General features: G+C 41.9%; 1 protein-coding gene across 7 annotated transcripts in view; it reads left to right on the top strand.

Moving 5' to 3' along the window:
• RABGEF1 (RAB guanine nucleotide exchange factor 1) overlaps positions 1–14,272 on the top strand; it is an 87,531-nt gene that overhangs the window by 23,751 nt on the left and 49,508 nt on the right. Inside the window, exon 1 of one of the 7 annotated variants that reach the window (XM_060122330.1) lies at positions 649–737. The exons of 5 other annotated variants lie outside the window; for them this stretch is intronic. The gene's annotated coding sequence lies outside the window, so the exon portion shown is untranslated. Of the gene's footprint in view, positions 1–648; positions 743–14,272 lie in introns of those variants that run through there. One more of the 7 variants, XM_060122331.1, reaches the window with a different exon arrangement.

Below are 14,272 nucleotides of genomic sequence, written 5' to 3' on the forward strand. Positions count from 1 at the left end.
AGAGGCAGCTGCTGTCTCCAACATTCCTGAGATGGGAATCACGGAGAACTGGATTCCATTTATAACTCGACCATTAATACTGTATGACACTGGCTAACGTATTTAACTTCTGGAACTCAGTTATGCTCGGCTGTAAAACCGGCTAATAGATCAGCCAATCTCTTTAAGTCCTGTAACTCAAGAACTTTTAAAATCCTAAAATCCGTGTGAAGCGATGGGATTCATTAGTTTCTCAGGCAGCCTCATTCCCTACGGGATGGAACCTCCACTGGCCCAAACACCGCTCTGCCGCAGCCTTTGCCACCGCCTCCCATTCCAAGCTAAGAATGGGCAGTGTCACCCTCAGGCTACTCCTAGTGGGATCCCGGTAGCAGGAGTTGAGGAAAAGACAAGGAAAACACCCGCTTCTCCGCTGGCTCCCGAACGCTCCAGGTCAGCGCCCCGGGGCCAGCGTCGAAGCCGCCTCCTTCCCTTCGCCCTACGGCTTTGTCGGTGCCGTCATCCACGCCAGCCTCGCACCCCCTCTCCACCAAGGCAGACTCGGACTGACACCCTCATCCTCCCGGTGGCGCGCAGAGTCCCAGGAAGTGACGTCCGTGCGTGCGTGGCGTGCGCGCGCGGCGCCGGGGGCGGGGCTGCGAGAGGGAGGGCCGGCGTGAGGGCGGGTTGTGACTAGCACCCGGACCTACTCCAGCGACGCGGAGAGAGCGGCGGTCTGGACGTCGGTGGAGCAGCAGGTGAGGTACGGGGCGGATGGACGGGGGTCCAGGGCGGCGTCGGGGCAGTGGGGCGGCGGCGCCGTACCGGTGACGGTTACTGGGTCATTGGTCCGGGCTGTACACCCGGTTGGGGCCGTCTCGCACCGGTGCCTCCTGCCGCCCTCCGGCTCAGCCCGGGGCCCGGCGGCGCGGCCCTGGCCGGTCCCAGGCCGTCGCCGGCCCCCCTCATCCTCTGCGTGCTCGGCCTGCCCGTTTCGGGCGCTCGTCGCCAACTTCTCCGAGGCCCGGCCCAGCTCCGACGGGCAGACACGTATCGTTTCCTGGCCGCCGCCTGCCACCCGTCCACCCATCGCGGGATGGCTGTGCTCCAGCCGGCTCCCTCCTCACTGTCCAGTCGGCGGAGTGCCGAGGGACACCTGTAGTGGTGACCGGGCAGGTCGTGCCCCTCGGGGACCTGTCGCAGCCCGGCTTGGGCAGGGGCGCCGGGACCTCAGGGACCCGCGTCGGTCTCGGGGAGGGAAAGGTCCTGGAGGTGGGAGGATGCTCTCTTTCGCAGCGCGGGGACTGGAAGACTGGTCCTAACTTTCGCCCCGTGGTTGAGGGCGAAGTTGTGGGCCTGGGGTTAGGAGCAGAAGTCCCTGCTTCCGAATCGTCTCGGAGCAGAGCAGAGGTGATGCCCATCACGGAAGTTTAGTCGACAGGGTGGAAGGACTCAGGCGCTTCAGAGAATAGGTCAGAGCCTGCTGGTGGTGTCTCAGCGCTGGTGACCAAGCCCTGTGGTTGGGAAATGTGTCATTGGGCGCCGGGACTCGCCTAGCAGAGAGATTAGATGTGAAAATTTGTCAGGATGAGTTCACAGCATCACTGGGGAATAGTTTTTTTTTTTTTTTTTTTTTTGGGATCTGAAGAGTTTTGTTTGAGTTTAAAAAATAGTTGTACCTGTCTTCTCAGTAAATCTAAAACTGCAAAACAACCCCCCCCAAATCTATCAAGGTTACTAATTAAAATAGTTGTACCAAGAAAGCTTGCTGGAGTTGCAAGGAGATTTGATTTTACTTAATCCCTTTAATGATAAATAATGTTAATTTTAAGAGTTACTGGTTCTTAGGTGGAAGATTAAGGTGTTCAAGGATTTGAATTTTTATTGACCTTACAAGCAATCATTTTCTTCTCTCTAGAAGTTAGCCACTTCAGGAGAGAGGGACAGCGAGGATACTCGCCATGCAGTGTGGTGAGCCGCAGAGCCCAGAGGGGGGACACCCCAGGTGTCTTGAGGGACTGCAGGGCATGGAGGGTGGAGGAAGGTACCAGGGAATATTTCTGGAAGTGTCTTGAAGAATGAGTAACATTCAGCCTAACAAGGTGGGGTGAGAATTTTAGAGGTACTGGGAATGTGGACGTGGGGCAACTAAAGGAGAAGAGGCCAGCAACTCCCAGGAGGTGGTTTTTGAAAAGTGAAAAAATGCAGACAGAGGCGGGTGGCACATAGGGGCAGAGATGCAGGAGATTCTTGGGCGTTTCTCTGATTGTGACAGAACCAGGGAAGGGTTTTAAGGAGGGTTATTTGCCTGGTTAACATGGAATTTTGTTATTTGCCTGCTTAACACACGGGCTGCTATGTGGCTAATGAGGATTGTGCCCTGTATAGTGCTTGATTATGTGCTAGCTTGTATTTTAATCGTTTCTGCTTGTTAAATGTTTGAATTGATTTTTTTTTTTTTTTTTTTTTTTGCGGTACGCGGGCCTCTCACTGTTGTGACCTCTCCCGTTGCGGAGCACAGGCTCCGGACGCGACGTGCAGGCTCAGCGGCCATGGCTCACGGGCCTAGCCGCTCCGCGGCATGTGGGATCTTCCCGGACCGAGGCACGAACCCGTGTCCCCTGCATTGGCAGGCGGACTCTCAACCACTGCACCACCCGGGAAGCCCTGAATTGAATTTTATATTCATTTACTAATTGTTTGTATGAGAGTGTGTGACCCTGCTTATTTGTAAACTTCTATAAACAGGAATTCTGCTTTTATCTCTTTGCATCTCAATCCAAGTCAGGCATTCATGAGTGTTCCATCAGGACGATGAGAAATCATTGATTTCTGATGTTGATTTTCAGTGAAAAAAAGACTTGACCGGTACTTATTTTAATATCTATGTATAGAAGAACTAAGGTCTTGTTTCACTTACTCTTCTCAGTCTTTGGCAGTCTGTGTTGACAATGTGAGTTTAATTTTTGGCACATGTGTTTATATTGGTTTATATTGGTTGCAAAGTAAACATCTCTAGCAGAGATGACCCATCCCTAAAATATAGGAGATACCTATGTGACATAACATACCTGTCTATTCTGTGAGGTAGAATAGAAATGCTCTTAAGTAGCTTCTTAACCCAGCAGTAAAGTTGTCACCCTAAAAAAAAGTTTCACAATAGAGGCCAAACATTTTGAAAGTCATATAAATGTTCATTTCTGTCATAAAGCATTGTAGGAACATAATGTATGTTGTTTCACATGACTGAAAGGCCTTGAAATAATCTAGACTATTGTTTGTTGAATAAACACCTAGGAGAAACAACAATTGACTCATCTTTATCCCACATAATATTATGTGGCTCTTATTTTATCTGTTTGTTATTTAGATAAAGCTCCTAAAATGCTTTAAGAAAAGGCTATACTTTATGGTGCTGCTTTCAAGTTACCCTGGGAGATTCCTGTTGTTGATGAAGTTACTGTTGTTGGGGTAGGCAGTGTAATTTTTATTGTGTAGTAAAACAGTTTTTCACGTCTCTGGTAGCATAGCTCACTTGTTTGTGGTCACTAGGAGGGTGAAGGACTATAATTATAATCAATTAATTAGATAAATTTGTAGTTAGAAGTTATGATCAGAATGCTAAGTATGAGTTCATGATAGGGTAAAATTTTACCCACTAAGAGAATATTAAGCTTTTTGTTTTGCTCAGATGACAGCAATAAGATTACTGAAATCCCTGAAGCAGGAATGTAGCAAGAGCATTTGGGGCTTTAAATTCTGTGCTGTCTCCCAGTAAGGAAAGCATCCCCTGTGCTAGGCACAGGGCAACTCAGAAGGAGCTGTACAAAAATTTTATAAATCATTTTTGAAGCTAGCCTATTCAGTTCTCATTCAGAATAAATACACAAATGCAACTGCATTTGTGGTGATTTCGTCTGTATTTTAAAAATAAAAATGACTTTTGGGGGATTTTTACATGGGATATATTTACAAGTTTCTGTGTGCTCCACAGTTAAAAATACATAATGAAAGTGTTTTATTTTGGTAGTTCCTCTGTTGTTAGAATTTCCTAATTTTAAATATAATGTTTGCTACAACACTTTCTTTTTTTCTTTTGGAGCACAAGAAAGATAATACCTCTAGAAATTGAACTCGTAACGTGTTTGTTAATGGAAGAAAATATCTTCCTATTGTGCTATACTGTTTTTTAAGTGGAGCATACCATTTACTTATATCACCTCTTGTTCCAGAAAGGATTCATAATGACTTACAAAGATACAAACAACATGCTTTTGGTAACAGACAGAAATAAAGGGGTGATGGATTTAGGACTGTGGGAGAAAAATTAAGATGGAAACAGAAATGAGATCTGTACACAAAGTAGTTGCACTGAAGTCTTAAGTATTTGTTAGAGGGCCACAAATTTGACTCTGCTTTTTAGTAGCCAGTTCAGAAAGAAATGTAATCAGTTACATGGTTCAGTGACCATAAGATAAAAGACCAGTTTCTCCTTTGGATTCCCAAAGATGCCTTGTATTGAGAAACTCCTCAACTACATCCTTAAGTATAAATACAGCATGCATTTCAGAGGGCTGTGTTGTGTTTTACTTTGTTTTTTAGTAAAATTCCTCATTGCCTCATTGTGTAGGGTGACGATGTAAGATCAAAACATAATTCAATAAAAACAGTTCTGGTGTTGGCAAAATAATGTGGACTAAGCACTTAGCTCTGTAGACTGATTTAATTTAAGGATCTGTTTTACATTATCTAGATAAGTAGATGGGGATTACACATTTTTCAAGTTACCTTTCATAAATGTTTTGTTTCTCAGTGGAGCTTTTGTTATTAATTTATCAGCAGTGGTGTTTGTGTTGGTGCTTCCCAACAAGTTCCTTAAGTACATACATTTTTTCTGTTGTTGGTTAATCACAGAGCCATATTTTTAGCAGGCATGCTTTATCGTGGGGGGTATGAAAATGGAGGAGACTGACAAATATTTAAGTAAAAGTCACTTCACCTCCACACTCAGATGGGCTGAAGGAATATCAGTGAATACCAAGATTCATTTCTGGAAGTAGGTTTGGGGTGTTAGCTCCAGCACAGAGAGCATTGGCTTGAAAAGTCCAGGCATGTAATTAATTAATTAATATTAATTATTTTATTTATTTATTTTTGGCTGTGTTGGGTCTTTGTTGCTGTGCATGGGCTTTCTCTAGTTGCGGTGAGCAGGGGCTGCTCTTAATTGCGGTGGCTTCTCTTATTGCGGAGCATGGGCTCTAGGCGTGCAGGCTTCAGTTGTTGTGGCACATGGGCTCAGTAGTTGTGGCTCGCGGGCTCTAGAGCTCAGGCTCGGTAGTTGTGGCGCACAGGCTTAGTTGCTCTACAGCATGTGAGATTTTCCCTGGCCAGGGCTTGAACCTGTGTCCCTTGCATTGGCAGGCGGATTCTTAACCACTGTGCCACCAGGGAAGCCCTGTAATTTATTTTTAAGAAGGGAACAAATCCACTCATCTTAGATGTAGTGTCTAGTAAATTAATGTATCTGTATTTTGCTCAAGCTAAATAAAAAGTTGACCTTTTAAGTAATTAGTTAGAACTTATCAAGTGCTAGCATGGGCCAGGCATGCTAATAATAAGCTCTTTACATGCATTATCTCAATGTTGTCATCTTCCTTTATTCCCTTTCTTAAAAGAAAAATATGAAGAAATGTGGTTCGCAGCAGTAACTTGTTCCAGGTCATACAAGAGGTGATAGAGATTTGAACTCAGGTAGTCTGACAGACTCAGTGGTCTGCACATATGACTTTATACTGCTTGAGGTGGACTAGACTGGGCCCACAGATGGGGCTAGACCATACAGTTAATAGAGGTAAACCCACTGGCCAGTATTAGAACCCACCACTGCAGAAGGGCCTTGAACAGTTCTGAATCTTCCATCCAGAAGATGAGCTGAGAGCTACAAGTTCAGGGCATTTGGCCATAGTTTATAAAGCTGGGAAACATACATCTTCTAGGCATCTATCAGGGTTAGAAAAGTGGGAATATTATTTTATGTGTTTGTTTGCATCTGAAATGCATGTATTTTTTATTTCTATTTGTTACAAATTTGTCTCATCAGATCAGGAAAACCACAATGATATAGTTTTAAAGATAGTGTGCCATTCTGGAAAGAGAGGTCTATATTTATATTTTAGAGTAAAACTTTAGCTGGTGATCTCACTGCTGTGATTTGGGATGAATTTAGGTTATGCCTCTGTAGTGACATTGCTAGGTATATATGTTCTTAAATCTTATTCCATGTTTTATTAGGAATTGTATTGCATTAGAGTTGTACAGATAAGTAAACCATTATTTATTGTGAGTTTTCATATGAGAGTATTCCAGGTTATGCCAGATTATTTTATTTTGAAGTATTGTAATATAGTTCCTACAGTATATTGTAAATTGTGACCTAGCCTACAAAACTAAAGAGTAGAGAACATCCTTATTCATCCTTAATTAGTAAACAGTGGGTGGAACTGTCCTTGCCTAAATATAGTTATGTAACGTAGTGTTTCCTTAATTGCATTTCCACAGAGCTTTTGTCATTGTTAAATAGGTTCCTGAAAAATTAGGTAGGCTAGTGACTTGAGTTTTGAATAGGATATTATAAGAAGAATACAAATTAAAAATGTGAAAACAAACAAACAAAAAATAGGCCAATGAAACAGAATGTCTAAAATCCATTATAATTAGTGTCTCAGGAAGTATTATGCTTGGCTTTTACTTAGCAAATTGGATTATGTATTTGTGTAAATTAATTAGCCTTTGCAGTTGGGGTTGTAGTGTGATAAGTGTGTAGATTTCATTTGTGGTCTCACATGTTGTATAGTTATGAATGGACACATCTTAAATATCATTTATAAGGAATAATCAGATGGCAAAGTATTTTTATACGACATGCTAGCTGCTGATACCTTAACAAAGCATCATGTGATGTTACCTGCCCCAGGAAATAGAGTGGCTGATGAGAGACAAAATTGAAATTAAGTCCTTTGAATATCAACTGTATGAAGTAGACACCACTTTCTCCCAAGAGCCTACTTTCATTTTATTTTATTTTATTTTTTATTGGCGTATTGTTGATTTACAATGTTGTGTTAGTTTCAGGTGTACAGCAAAGTGAATCAGTTATACATATACATATATCCACTGTTTTTCAGATTCTTTTCCCATACAGCCCATGACAGAGTATTAAGTAGAGTCCCCTGTGCTATACAGTAGGTCCTTATTAGTTATCTATTTTATATATAGTAGTGTGTATATGTCAATCCCAATCCCCCAATTTATCCCTCCCCCCGGTAACCATAAGTTTGTTTTCTACATCTGTGACTCTGTTTCTGTTTTGTAAATAAGTTCTTTTCAAGAGCCTACTTTTATTCTTGCACATATTTGAGAACAAATTGCAGGCAGATTTTCTTGTTGTTGTTACCCATAAGAGGTTGTAAGCTATTTCCCTAAAGAAGAATTTTTGCCTTTTCAGTATGTTGGTCTAATAACTCACCCCCCCATATAAATAAATAAATAAATAAATAAATATATGTATAAATATATATATAATCTCAACTTATTTCTTACAAAATAATGCTTGAGAAATAAGTTGAGGTTCTTTTGAAGTTTAAAGTTCTTAGATTCTGACAGAAAAACTGACTAGGAGGTTGGATTTTAGTCCAATCACTTCCAGCTCCAAACACCACCAATAATGGTTATAATGGTGAGTCTGCCATTTAAGTAAATGTAATACAAAGATTTCAATTTCAGTCTTCAGTGAACGCTTCAGCTGTGTTTGGAGGAGAACAATCTGAGTACTGAAAAATACTTAAAAATTTTTTTTCTTTTTCTGAGGGTTTCATTTCAGGAAGTCTAGTTTTTATAGTCATGAATTTTAGTGGCTTTACCAAACTACCTAGTCTAGTAAACACTACATCACCCCAGAATATCTTCTGATCTTTATTAATGTGTATGTTTTTGTTGTCTAAATCTGTCTACCTGTTATTTCTTGATTTTAAAGTTTTAATATTTTGTGTAAGCATTTCAGAACTCACCATAAGGTACGTATGTGAGTTTTATTGTATTGCAAAGAAGTCCGGTATTTAAGCTCTATGTTACTGTGTAGTTCTACCCTTCTTTGAGCTGCCATAGATTTCCTAAACAGAATTGGTTTCAGCCAGTGTATTCTTCTTAGCTCCCAGCGATGACTAATTTCTAACCAGTTGGCTCACATTAGAATTTTCTTGGTGGATTAACACTGTTATCCTTAATTCATTAGTAGTGCTTTTTGCCTTAAAGTCTACTTTGTGTGATACCAGTATAGCTCTACTTGCTTTCTCTTGATAAATGTTGCATGCTATATATATCTTTTTCCATCCTTATACTTTCCAACTTTCTTTGTCACTGAAAGCACCATGAAGTTAGATTTAGTTTTTTTTTCTTTAGTCTTTAAATTAGAATCATTAGTCCATTTAATGTAATTGTCACTATATTTGGTATTATATCTACCATCTTCTTTTTGACTCACCTGTTTTGTTCCTTTTTCCTTTTTTTAACCTCTTTTTGGATTATTTATTATTCAATTATTATTTAATTTTTCCTCTCTAGTAACTTCTTAGTTATACATTCTTTTATTCTTTTGTGGTTACACTAGAGATTATAGCATACACCCTTGACTTCTTATAGTCTAATACAAATTATAACTTTTTTTTTTTGGCTGCACTGGGTCTTTGTTGCTGTGCGGGGGCTTTATCTAGTTGCAGTGAGCAAAGGCTGCTCTTCCCTGCGGTGCATGGGCTTCTCATTTCAGTGTCTTCTCTTTGTTGCGGAGCACAGGCTCTAGGCACGTGGGCTTCAGTAGTTGCAGCACGCGGGCTCAGTAGCTGTGGCTCACAGGTTCTAGAGTGCAGGTTCAGTAGCTGTGGTGCATTGGCTTAGTTGCTCTGCGGCATGTGGGATCTTCCCAGGCCAGGCCTTGAGCCCGTGTCCCGTGTTGGCAGGCGGATTCTTAACCACTGCACCACCAGGGAGGCCCCAAATTATAACTTTTATCACTTCTTCAATAATGCTAGAACTTTATTTATTTTTTTAATTTTATTTTTTGGCCACGCCAGGAGGCATGTGGGATCTTAGTTCCCCCACCAGCGATCGAACCCAGGCCCCCTGCATTGGAAGTGCAGAGTCTTAACCACTGCCCTAGAACTTTAGATACTAACTCCATTTGTCTTTTTCCTGTATTTTTGTGTTACTCTGTTTTATCCATTTTAATTCGACATATATTTGAAGACCCATAAGAAATTATTGTTTTTGAATAATCAATATTCATGTATATTTCCTTACATATTTACTCTTTGCATTGCTCTTTATCCCTTCCTGTATTTTTGTTTCTGTTTGGGATAGGATAATTTCCTTTCCATCTGAAGAGTTCCCCTTCTAATACAAGCCTGCCAAGAATGAACTCTTTCATTTGTTGTTTGTCTGAAAAATATCTTTATTTTGCCTTCATTTTTAAAGGAAATAATCACTGAGCACCGCATTCTAGGTGGAAATTTATTTTCTTTCAGCACTTTTTTTTTTTTTTTTTTTTTTGCGGTACGCGGGCCTCTCACTGTTGTGGCCTCTTGCGTTGCAGAGCACAGGCTCCGGACGCTCAGGCTCAGCGGCCATGGCTCATGGGCCCAGCTGCTCCACGGCATGTGGGATCTTCCTGGACCGGGGCATGAACCCGTGTCCCCTGCATCGGCAGGCGGACTCTCAACCACTGCGCCACCAGGGAAGCCCTCTTTCAGCACTTTTAAGGTGTCATTCCATTGTCTTTTTTTTAAATTAATTAATTTATTTATCTTGGTTGCGTTGGGTCTTCGTTGCTGCGCACGGGCTTTCTCTAGTTGTGGCGAGCGGGGGTTACTCTTCATTGCAGTGCACAGGTTTCTCACTCCTGTGGCTTCTCTTGTTGCGGAGCACAGGCTCTAGGCGCACGGACTTCAGTAGTTGTGGCACATGGGCTCAGTGGTTGTGGCTTGCAGGCTCTAGAGCGCAGGCTCAGTGGTTGTGGTGCACAGGCTTAGTTGCTCCGTGGCATATGGGATCTTCCCGGACCAGGGCTAGAACCCGTGTCTCCTGCATTGGCAGGTGGATTCTTAACCACTGTGCCATCAGGGAAGTCTCTCCATTGTCTTTTGTCTTTTATTATTTCAAGAATTTAGCTGTTAGTTTTATTGTTGCTCTTAAGAAAGTAATGTGTCTTTTTTCCACTGGTTACTTTTTTTTTTTTTTTGCAGTACGTGGGCCTCTCACTGTTGTGGCCTCTCCCCTTGAGGAGCACAGGCTCCGGACATGCAGGCTCAGCGGCCATGGCTCATGGGCCCAGCCGCTCCGCGGCATGTGGGATCTTCCCAGACCGGGGCACGAACCTGTGTCCCCTGCATCGGCAGGCGGACTTTCAACCACTGCGCCACCAGGGAAGCCCATCCACTGGTTACTTTTAAGAGTTTTTTATTGTTTCTTTTGAGAATTTAGCTGTTAGTTTTATTGTTGCTCTTAAGAAAGTAATGTATCTTTTTTCCACTGGTTACATTTAAGAGTTTCTTTGTTTTTGAGGATCAGCCGTTTAATTATGCTATGTCTTTGTATGGTTTTCTTTGTCTTTATTCTGCTTGGGGTTCACAGAGTTTCTTAAATTTATGGGTTGTCTTCATCAATTTGGAAAACTTCATTCTTTCCTCTTAATATTACTTCTGACCTAATTACTCTCTCCTCTCCTTTTGGGACTCCAGTTACACACCTGGTAGACTTTTTCACAGTGTTCCTCATTCCCTTTTACATTCCCACCTGCCCTTGTATTTTCTGTTAGTTTTTATCTCTGCTTCAGTATGGTTATATTTTATTGACTTGGGTTCTAGTTACTAATCCTCTCTTCTACTGTGTCTGACCTGCTCTTAAGTCTACCCTTTGAATTCTTTTAGTTAATATACTTTTCAGATCTAGAATTTCAATTTGATTCTTATAGATTCCAATTCTCAGTTGCAGTTCTTCTTTTTATATGTTGTTTCCTCTTACTTCCCCTGTTTTTTGAAATAGGAAATTTAAATAGCCATCATTATTTAAAAGTCTTTCTGTTAACTTCAGTGTCTGGATTATCTGAGCATCTGTTTCTATCTATTTTTTCCTTTTGGTTTTCAGTTATATGAATGCTGAGCGTTATGAATAAAATGAAGCTCCAGATGATGCTGTTCTTTTTCAGAGGAAATCCTCCCTCCCTTTTGCTAGCCAGGTAGAGTAGGGGCTCATCACCTAATCCTATTAGGGACTGAGTTGTTGGTTGAGGTTGTGTTGCTGGTTTGGTAAGGCAGTGTTTCCCTCTAGTTTGGCTTTAATGCTAGCAAGTAGCCAGGCATCCAGGGCTTCCAACTGATAGTTTTGTGAATTCACAGGGGTCCCTCCTCCTTGTATCTTCTGTACTGTAATTTTTGTCTCCTGAGAACAATGAGATTGTTGAAAATTCTACTCTTGATTTTCAGAGGCTTTTAGTTTTGTTTTGAAGCCTTCTTTGTGCAACTGCAGAATTTAGTAAATGTCTTCAGCGGAAAGCCAGCCTTTCGTTAGGCCCAGTTCTTCAACTCTCCTCTTTCACTGGGATCTTGACTCCTTGAGTCTTGCTTTTCACCTCTTCCAAAAGCTCTCATGGTTCCTCTGCTGAAGGGAAGTCTGGATTCTCGGCTTTTTGCCCCAGAATCGGCAGATGCACTTGGGGGAAAAGTGGCTGCAGAATGTCATTTTGTTTCTCTGCAGTTCCTCTCTTTTTCCAGAACCTAGACCCTTCTAGTCTTGGTTGCTTCAGCTGCTTTCTCATGCCTTTAAACATTGATTTTTAAAATGTATCTGGCAGGCTTCCCTGGTGGCGCAGTGGTTGAGCGTCCGCCTGCCGATGCAGGGGACACGGGTTCATGCCCCGGTCCGGGAAGATCCCACATGCCGCGGAGCAGCTGGGCCCGTGAGCCATGGCCGCTGAGCCTGCGCGTCCGGAGCCTGTGCTCCGCAATGGGAGAGGCCATGGCAGTGAGAGGCCCGCGTACCGCAAAAAAAAAAAAAAAAAAAAATGTATCTGGCTTTCCTAATTCTCAGCAGGAGTGTTGGTGTGCCTCAAGCTACTCAGTCATATTCAGAAAAGAGTTTCCTGCTAGGAATGAAGTTATAAGAAGAAATTAATCTTTTAGTAATTGTGGTGCTTACTTTATAGCAGTGGTTCTCAAAGAGTAGCTCCTAGCTGCATCACCTGGAAACCTGTTAGAAATGCAAATTCTCAGGCCTTACCTACCCCAGACCTCCTGTATCAGCAAGTCTGGGTTGGGGCCCCATACTGTGTATTTTAACAAGTCTTCCAGGTGATACTTATGCATGCTAAAATTTGAGAACCACGGCTTTATAAGCTAGTCATTTAGCTGTTTAAGTTTCTTTCCCTACCTCCTACGCCCCAGAGAGTATATAAGGGTGTTAAAACCAAAACTTAGCTGAGTAAATTTGAAGAGCTAATTGGCTTTATCAAGTGATTCATGAATCAGGCAGCATCTCATCTGGCAAACAGAGATACTCTGAGGGGTTACACAACATGGAAGACTTTTATAGGGAGGAGGGGGGACAGGAAAGGAAGTCATCAGCAAGGAAAAAATGAAAGTTCATTGGAAGCAAGTAAAAGTTCAGGTGACGCCAGCTTCTCATTGGCTGAACTATGGCATTTTCTGTTGGCTAGGCTGGTTGCTGGGAAAGAAGGAAGTCTTTCTCTTGTTGACGTAGTAAAGTAGTGTACTTCCTGTTTGGGAGTGCAAGGTACATCTTTTCCTGTTGGAGTCAGTAACTGACCTCTTTCTCTTTGGGTAATTGATGGCTTCCTGTTTGGGGTAACTGACGTGGAGGATGATGAGTGTAGTGGTAGGGCGTGAGAGCTCCCTTTACAGGCCTTCCCATCACCAGTTCTAGTCGAGATTTTCTTTTTTTAATTTTCACAAGGGACAAAAGTGAAAGAAAACTGTCTCTGCAGGTACTTTGTCAGTCTCCTGAATAAATCATTTAATACATTTAGAAGATACCTATTGAGTATGCATTCTGTTCCTGGCACTGTGTTGTCTACGAACATGGAGTGGACAAGTAAGCAAGTAATTGTAATAAAACATGAGTATTATAATAGCTGTATTTATAAAATGCTATAGAAGCCAGAGAGATGGAATTATTCTGAGGGTGGGGAAGGGGCATTTGACGTTATTTGAATAGGTGGGAATTGAAGGCAGACAAACAGAAGTGTATTCTAGGCTTGTTCATACATAAGATGACCATGTACTTTATTATCGAAAACAGGTCACTTTTGAGAGCAAAAGGGATGCTTTTATACCAGGACAACAGGCATAAGCCAGGACTGTTCTCATTAACTGAGATATATGATCCTCCTATTTGTAAAGAGCAAGTAATGCTGTGAATCCACAGTTCTGTCAACTGGTGGAAAACTCATTTCTTTAAATTATTTCTAGAATTTATCACAATTCTTGTTGGATGGTTTATTGTTTCCTAGGGCTGCTGTAACAAATTACCACAAACTAGGTTCTTAAAACAACAGAAATTAATTTTTTTGGAGTTCTGGAGGCTAGAAGTCTGAAATCAAGGTGTCAGCAGGGCCATGCTCTCTGAAGGCTGTAGGGAAGATGATTGCTGGCAGTCCTTGGAGTTCTTGGCTTGTAGCTTCATCCTTCCAATCTCTGCTTCTGTGGCCACACGGCCTCTATGTGTGTCTCTGGGTCTCTCAGGGCCTTCTTATGAGGACACTAGTCATTCAATTTAGGGCGCACCCTAATCCAGTATGACTTCATTTTAACTAATTACATCTGCAAAGACCTTATTTCCACATCAGGTCACATCTACAATATTGGGGTCCAACCTATCTTTTGGGGGGACACAATTCAACCTAAAACAGATGGGATGGTTTTAGTAGCTTTTGAAAGTTTCTGCAGATGGGATGGTTTTAGTAGCTTTTGAAAGTTTTTGCCGTTTAATTTTTTGTTATGCACAAGGCACTTCTCAAAAACTTAGAATATACTACTAATATTTATTTGATTGAACCCTCTAACAAGTCTGAATAAATACATTTCTGTCCAGGCAATTGCTTTTTATATTTCTCTTATCTCATAGATATGTGTACGTCTAGCCCAGCCACAGCAACTGGCTAAGGTTGAAATGGCTGCAGCAAAGCTAAAACTAAGCTGTAAGTTTGCAGAAACAAAACCAAAAACCTTTG

Source organism: Lagenorhynchus albirostris, chromosome 15 (assembly GCF_949774975.1).
Source record: "Lagenorhynchus albirostris chromosome 15, mLagAlb1.1, whole genome shotgun sequence".
In the NCBI taxonomy this organism is placed as follows: domain Eukaryota; kingdom Metazoa; phylum Chordata; class Mammalia; order Artiodactyla; family Delphinidae; genus Lagenorhynchus; species Lagenorhynchus albirostris.